The sequence below is a fragment of the Gymnoscopelus microlampas genome, assembly GCF_963454915.1.
Source record: "Gymnoscopelus microlampas genome assembly, chromosome: 6".
NCBI lineage: Eukaryota > Metazoa > Chordata > Actinopteri > Myctophiformes > Myctophidae > Gymnoscopelus > Gymnoscopelus microlampas.
The window spans coordinates 19166728-19175618 of NC_139943.1; the positions used below are offsets into that span (position 1 = coordinate 19166728).

At 38.9% G+C, this 8891-nt stretch overlaps 1 protein-coding gene across 1 annotated transcript in view; it reads left to right on the plus strand.

The window, feature by feature from the left end:
* The window catches only part of map1ab (microtubule-associated protein 1Ab), a 42694-nt gene that overhangs the window by 18662 nt on the left and 15141 nt on the right, over nt 1–8891 (plus strand). Inside the window, exons 2-3 of the mRNA XM_084059468.1 lie at nt 6119–6201; nt 6846–6983. The gene's annotated coding sequence lies outside the window, so the exon portion shown is untranslated. The remainder of the gene's footprint in view (nt 1–6118; nt 6202–6845; nt 6984–8891) is intronic.

The window sequence follows — 8891 nt, forward strand, 5'->3', positions numbered from 1 at the left end:
ATGCAGCACTGCAGAACAACAGCTTAGATTAGAATGGCTGCTTCATTCTCCCCCGTTGTATTTTTACTATCCTGAGACAGAAGCTGAGAGGCAGACAGTGTTAGGGTAGTATTACGTACAGTATACTACCCGTTGGTAGTTTTATAATGTATTTCAGGACAGGCGCTCAAGGCACCATCACCAAATGGAACTAATTTAGCATTTTTGCTTTCACTGTTTATTCACTTCTTTGGTGTTTGAATGCTTTCCATGATACAGGGTTATGTTGTCATATATATGTGGAGTTATTCTTCTGCTCAGCCTTCCACCTACTCTACTGCATTTTAAGAAATGGCAGAATGGCAGAGCACAGCCACACCTAAGACTAATCTACTGTATATTACACAAACCACCAGTGTTGGGAAGTAACTAAAGTAATATGTAACTTAAAGTAATATTATTACCTTTTCCCAGTAACTAGTAACGTAACTAATTACTTTCACGTTTTGAGTAATAATATTACCTTTACTTTTTTTCAAAAAGTAACTTATTACTTTTTTTCACGAGCCTCGGTGGTACTCTGGGTTTGAGTGTGTTTATTTGATCCTGTGTTGTTTTTGGTCCATTGATATAATGGTAGACTGGTTGGGATCGAGTTGCTATGCAGGCTGCTTGCTGATCCGGTCTAGAGCGGATACGGAAACGTTGCGCTCATGTCTGTGTGAATTATTATCAGCTGCGGAAGGGCGGGCCGCCCTTAAACCGGATCAAACAGTGTTGCCATGTCTGCTTATTATAAGCGACTTGTTAACCGATGAAGATGCGCCGTAAGCTTGTAGGTCGGCTATTTTCTATATAAATATATATATTAGAATACATTTGTATACAAAGAAATTAAGCACTTTATGAAGAGGTTTTGTTGTTTAGTTGGTTGCTGTCAAATAAAAGGTTTTTGAGAGGCTGGCTGTAAGTGGGTCCACCAGCATATTGTCCAATGCCCACTTAACCGTAGGCCTAGTCCATAGGCCTAGCTGTAGGCTGCTATGAAGTGGTCAAGTGGAACACACTTTTGATTTATTTTCCTGATATGTTTTTTTGTGTCCTGAATGATGCACTAAATATCAGTCAGTCAGAATGATTGTTTTGAAGTTTACATTTCCTACACCCACGAACCACGATGATATGTGTTGCTATGGGAGCCTTTTTATTTTATTAGAATTAATTTTGTTTACAAAGAAATGAAGCACTTTATGAAGAGGTTTTGTTGTTTAACTGTTTTGTTTAACCTAGTACATAGGCCTAGCCCACGATGATATGTGTTGCTATTAGGGGTGTGCCGATACACTAATTTCACCAAACGATACGATACGATATTTGGCTCACAACTTCGATACGATTTCGATACGATATCGATACGCACTTTTTTTATTATGAAAATATATGGGGGTGTAAAAAAGTAAATGCAAACAAATAATTCTGTTTTTGCATTATTCAGACATGCAAACTTGTAGCTTTTCAGCTACAATAGCCGTTTTCAATCCAAATAGGGCAATAGTGTGACACCTGACCTGAAAAAAAAATGTTGTTGTCACCCTTTTCACCTCGGGGCTGTTTGCATGCCTGATTATAATGATTGTAAAAAAAAAAAAAGTTAAAAAAAAAAAAAAGTTAAAAAAAAAAAAATAATAAAAAAAAAAAAAAAAAATTTTCAAAACGATATTTTTTTCCCCCAAAACGATACATATCGTCACGAAAACGTATCGCGATATATCGTGGGACGATATATCGGCACACCCCTAGTTGCTATGGGAGCATTTTTATTTTTGTATTTTATTAGAATACATTTTGTTTACAAAGAAATATAGCAGTTTATGAAGATGTTTTTATCTATGTTTGTTTAGTTTATGTTTGGAGCTTTAATAAACAACAGAAGTTGTTCAAAGATTGTGTCTCATGATGAGTCATTATCTGTTTGAGCCCAGGTGTTTGAATTTGAATATTTTATTAGGCAAAAAATACATTAAATACATTTAAAATACTTGTTTCCATTGAGGTCCTTAGTATTCAATTCATAGTCGTCAAATGGTTTTCATTTAGTCTGTAAGTTATGAATTCATACACTGTAAAAGTCTTAGTGTTAATATAATTCAAATGAGTGTACAATGAGGATTTTACAATGTAGGCTGCAGAAAAGAGAAAAAAAACAACTGCTAATGTTGAAAATGCAAAGTTAGACTTTTGGGGAGAAAGGATGCAAATTACTGGGGGCGAGAAAAAAAAAGTAACTAAAGTAATAAGTAACTAGGTACTTTTGGCAGGGAGTAATAAGTAAAGTAACTACATTACTTTTTAAACAAGTAATATGTAATAAGTAACATATTACTATGTCTTAGTAACTATCCCAACACTGCAAACCACTATGCTGCAGCTGATATCAGTCACATCTATATATATCTAGATACATTTTGTATTATTGGTATTTCCTCCAGCGTGTTTTTTTCTTCTTTAAGTAAGCACATACTTCCCGTACAACAACGATTTAAAAAAAATATTTTTAAAGAGTGAGACTAGAAAAGCAGAGAACAGCTCAAACCAACTGCGCTCTCACATTTCTATTTCTGCTGTCACATTAATCCATAATAAATCTCTACTTAGTTGGTGATCAGCAACTCGGTTTAAGAACTCAGTGGTTATTTCAAAGCAAATGGCTTTTGATAATGCAGATCCCTCTAAAAACATGTCATAGCACTGCAAACTCAGGGGATGTAGCAGAGTCACTGAGATCTCCCCTATTATTAGACTCCTCTATAATTAGAGGCGGCTTTGGTGCTGAAACAACAGGGAATTAAAAGACATTCACATCTGAATGGATGGATGAAGTGCTGACACATGGTTGCAGTGGATATCTGTAGAGATGTATGACATTGTATGCCAGCTTCAGCCATCTGCTGGATTGGTACTCAGTCCTGTGGTTTCTTAGTAAACAATTGTATTGTTTTTTCCTCAAAACCCTGTTGACCTCACTCTGAAACTAAGAAGGCTTTACCACTAATAACATAGCTCACTAATAACAGGTCTTCTATGGGTTAATGATGTGGGATTTTCGGATCAAGTGATGGAGATACTTTTATACCAGGCTGTGATATTGCCTTATTTCCAGCGGTAAACTTAGGTTTAACTTAGTCTCCACTAAAGAGTTATTAATTCAAGTACTTACCTACTACCCTTTATGTAGGGCAACAACAAAGGAGTTTCACTCCTGTCTATGCTGGGCTAGTGTCTTTACAGAACTGCAGATGTGATGCAGGGTCTTCAGCTCTCCCTCCACTGTACTGTCCTGTCCCAGGTGTTCTTGTGTCAGCCTCTTTTTCGCTTACCGACAGGTCCGACCTGATGGTGAGCATCATAACAACAACAACTGCCCTTCACTTGACACCATGTCCAGTGAAGGGCAGTTGGTGTCTGAAGAGAACAGGACAACCTGTTCTCTTTAGAAAGCAAAATCAACCCAATCAATTTCCATTGCCTTCTCTTAATGATGGTCACCATGTTTTCTTGTTTGCTGTTTGTTTGGGTCAAAACATTCTCAGAATTTTCCATCGGCTGTTTGTGTGCAAGGTTGACAGCTTGTCGTTCTCCAACATTCAGAGCCAAAACAAAACGAACAAAAAACTAAAACAAAAACGGCTTTCAATCTGTAAAAAATCTTGAGTAGCTGCTTAAAATGTTACTTACACAAATGTATATTACAAGTAACATTTAGAATAGCACATTCATTACTATAGAAGTGAAATTGACATTGACATACATGTATGCCTACAGTATGTATTGTTATGTATTGTTATGTTATAAGCGCTGTCTTGGCGGAATATATCCTACTGTACTAACATTTCGCTGCTTGTACCAGTATGAGTGTATGAGTGAGTGACACAACCCTCTTGACTCTTGATTCTATATACTGTAACATGGTGGACAGGACACAGTTCAGTTCTGGTATAGTCTCAGCTTGGTGTTGTTGCTGTAGTGTTCAGACTTCAAGATGTTATTTCAATTAGTTAACAATTGTTAACCTCTTGCATGTGTCAGTTTATCTATAAGGTGTTTGGTGCGTCTTTTGGCCAATCATGATGCATTATCCATTAGATAAACAGATACAAAATGAAGACCAAATAAAAACTGTAACCTGTACATTTGCTGTTAGATCTTAGAATCTGATACTTAACCTCCCGGGGATAACAGTGCATCCATTTATAAACTACATTGTAATTTATATTCCCAGTTATTTCCATGGTGCTGCCAGCAGACATCTCTGACCTATTTCCTCTTCCAACTTTTTGTTCTTGTCTTGATGCTCCAGTGGGCTGCCTGTCTCTCTATATAGTGTTTGTCCCACATATGAGACAGGATGCATTATGGTACTGTAAACCTACCTGACACAAAGAGGTCCTCACACAACACCCATCTGCTCTGGATATACTGTGTGCACATATAGAGATATGTATGCGTGTACATTCACATAGAGTACTAACTCTCTCTGCCTCAAATAGATGAGATTAATAGATTTTTCTAGTGGTGTAAAGCAGGGGTGTACAAAGGTTTTTCAAAGGGGGCCATACATACATCAGGGCCGACTGCACCTCCTGTCATACTGTACCTTTGGATCATAACAAAGTCACATAATGTACACATTACACACATTTTATCTAAAGCTGCACTACAGTATGTAACTTTCCTATTCCACCCCGGATTTGAACCTAGTTTCCCACGTAAGTGCTGACATTTTTTACCATTGAGCTGCTTGCTCAGGGGATAAATTGAATCTTGACCATCAGGTCAAAATTCGTGTCAGATCCTGTGTCTAGGTGAGACATGACCTTTGAAGCAATCTACATGTCTCAATAGAAGAGCAGGGAGACAAAATACAACCACTCCAATTGTATAAGTTATAATGTATTAACATACTCTAACATAGATTGAACAAAATAACATTTTATTCGTTAAAAGAAAATGTCATAGTGCCACGTTAACCCCTTTTGTTGGCCTTGTAGCCAAATGTAAGTCACTCATCTGTGCTGTGAACAAAACAAAGTCAAATGTCACCAGCAGGTCTGAAAAAGTGTACAAAAATGTAAATAAATAACATGGAAATGGCCTTTCTTTAGAATCTTGAGAATGAAACAACACAAGGAACAAGCAGTTAGGAATCCTTGCAATTTCTACGGAGTATCTGCTCATGTTAATTTAAAAACGCTATACTAGCGGGCCATAAATAATAAATTTAAGGAAGGCAGCTGCGGGCCATGTAAAATTGGCCCGCGTCCGGGGTGGACTTTGGACATGTCTAGTGTAAAATATTGAAGTAAAAGTACTTAAAGGCATATTAGTATGTAACGTTGCCCTGTGTTTACATAGTAAAACTATATATATACATTCTTTTACACATAATTTATCTCCATACCAGCCGTTATCAGCCACTGGATTAGTGTGGGTGGTGTTTACCTGCAGAAACAGATTGCCCTCTCGCTGTACCTTGGTGTTTTTCACTGTTTGTTTTGGTTGCCCCAAGACATCCTTGTCTACCAAAACAAACAGAGAAAACACCAAAATATAGGAAGAGGGCAGTGTGTTTCTGCAGGTAAACACCACCACACTACTGCATCCGTATTGTGGGGAGAACTTTATAGCAGAAAATAGCAGATCGACAAGCTCACAGCAGTGGTCCAACATGTTGTGACGCGTTAAGAGCTGATCGGCTATTTTCAGCGAAGACATTTAATGTAGAGTGAGGAAAGAAACAGAAAAGACACTAGTATAGAGCCCGGAGAGACTCCGCTCAATCATAGGGTTTAAGTGGTTAATGCTAACCACTGTAGGAAAATAAGCCCCCCGCATGCACACACACACACACACACACACACACACACACACACACACACACACACACACACACACACACACACACACACACACACACACACACACACACACACACACACACACACACACACACACACACACACACACACACACACACACACACACACACACACACACACAACTTTGTCAGGTTCATGGTGATTGCATAGCATAGTGTGCCTGTCTCTTTCACTTATGTTGTTCTTTGAACTGTGTCACACAGGACAGAGGACTCTTCATCACAGAAGTGATGTCCTGGAGACAGTTGTCCTTGTCAACCCATCAGAGGACACTGTTTTATCAGAGGTAATACTTTATGAGATGTTTTTGTACTGACTTTGGTGCTATTAAGTTTTGTTAATTAGTTTTTTGTTTACTCAATTATTGTGTGCAACTTTGTATTAATTAAAACATTTCTGTAACCTAAATGTCCTCCAACAGTATATGAGAAAACAAACAACTGGACTGAACTGAGCTAAATCGGATTTAGTGATTACAGAGATTACGTACAGATACAGATCTTTCACTTCTCTCCATCACATTGATTTATTGATTAGTCTCTGTTACCTCTTTGGTTGGCTGCTGTTCAAACCTGGACGACGTTTTGTCGATTCTCAATTTGAATTTCCAACTATTTCCTCTTGAAATTGGTTCTTAAATTTGTTTGTATTGACAGGATTGAGATGCAATTTCCCTAGTTGACGACACAGCTGCTGTCTTTCTATTTGTGTCTTGATTGTTTATATAGACTCTAATTATTTATACCTTGTTGTATGGCAGAGTATAATTAAGCATTACTCTCCTCTACTTTAGCCCAATATGTCCTTGTCTTCTCTCATCTCTCTTCCTTCATCTTCTGTATACCTCCTCTCTCTCTCTCTCTCTCTCTCTCTCTCCCTCTCTCTCTCTCTCTCTCTCTCTCTCTCTCTCTCTCTCTCTCTCTGTCCCAGATCCAGGCTCTGGTCACAGACCCTGCAGGCCAGAAGCTCTTGGTCCTGAGTGGCCAGAGCTCAGATCACGGCGACCTTCTTCTTCAAACTGGGGTTTTCACCTACCAGACTTTTTCACGTGTCTTCGCTGAACCTGGGGTGAGTCATATCATGATCGTGCTAAGTATACCAGATGAAAGTGAGAGATTACAAACATAAACAGCCCTGGTGTTTATATGTTATTATAAAAGGTGACTCACACACATTTACTGTGCATACTGCTGCTGTCGGGCAGAAACCTTTAATCTCCATTATTTCATTACTTCGTCATACAACAGTGTTATGGAAAGTTACAAACATCTGCAAGCTCACAGGTAATCTATAAGCTCACCACACATTTCATTGTGATGTGTTGTGAGCTTGTAGATCTGTTATTTTAGCTATTTCTGAAAATGTTTGAAAGTGAAAGTAGTTACAGATAACTGTGTCTGTGGGTTTTATAAACTAGAGTTTCGGGCTGCTATGGACCTCACACCTATGTCGCACCGCCGATCTGACCAATATGTCTGAGTCATAGTGATGGGGGCTTTGTCAGAGTACCTTTTGTACCCATCTGTCTGTGTCCCTTTTGTGCCCATATATGGAGATCTCTGTATGTGTCTGTCTATCTGTGTCTTTTTAATGCCGATAGAGATTTCTGTACCTGTCAATCCTTATCCCTTCTATGCCCGTACATGGTGATCCCTGATAAGTATATGACCATATTGGGATGCCCATATATGAGCATATCGGTTGGATCAACTGGATATTCATATATGAATCGGTGGTTCTGGACAACCGCATATCCAAAGTACTTGACGCCGGGCACCACACTCCCTTGAGTCCTTACCCCTGCAAGCGCCGAGTTTGAGGTCGGTCGGTCTCATATGCACATGATCATATATGGGCATAGCCGTTGGATCTATGGCTCTGGACAACTGGATCTCCATATATGCCTATATATGGGCATATCGGGTTTGTTTATGGTTATGTCTGATCATAGTGACGTGCATATTGGCGTATCAGGTTTGTTTATGGTTATATCCGAATCATAGTGACTTGGCCGTAGTCCTGCCTATATATGGGCGTGTCAGGTTTGTTTATGGTTATGTCTGAGTCAGAGTGACGTGGCCGTGGTCCGCCGGCCCGCCCTCCCATTAGCCAATTTTATTAATATACTGAACCAATGAAAAGTATTGAAGGAGCATTCACCTATTTTCCTATCCTATCTTCATATAAATGGTCCTCACTAATGTTCATTAGATTGCACAATTATTATCTACTCACTCTGCGTCTCATTGGGGGGCTATGGACAGTTCAGAAACCTGCCTACCAAGTTGATAGAAACTACAGCCTTTCTCTTCCTGGAAAATTAGCATACTGAAATAGAAGCCATTGTTCTGGCATTCATTTAAAAAAAGTTAATCTTGTTTGACATTTCCAAACCTGCCTACCAATAATGTCACTGATAGGCAGGTTCCTGAACTGTCAAAAGCCTTCCTCTGAGACACAGACCAAGTGACCAAGACCAAGACAGAAATGGTGGCATCACATGAGCATTAGTGAGGACCAATTATATTAAGATGTGGTCCTTTAACAAGAGCTTGTGACTAAATAATAACTACATTGGATCCATTGGAACACATGTTCCTTTTCTAGTTCCTGAAAATCAATGGTTTTGGACATACAAGGTTTCTACCCGACCGCAACAATATGCTTCATACTGTGAAATTCAGTGATGCTGCAGAAGCCTCCATTTTAGCTGCAACAGCATAAAGCGCTCATCACTTGAAACCTTTTGTGGGGCTGTACGAAAATATATTCCTTTGCTCAGAAGTACTGTACAGAGGAAAATATAGTTTACTCTGACACCACCCTCTCCTTTTTCCAGATGAACCAAATAATTCTCTTCTGTGGATAATTTCTTCCCCCACATTTTGAGTGTTTTACAGGATTGCGGTCCAGCAAGGTATTTTCTTCCTTTAGGCCACGAATCAGTACAACCTAAAAAACAAACACAAATGCACC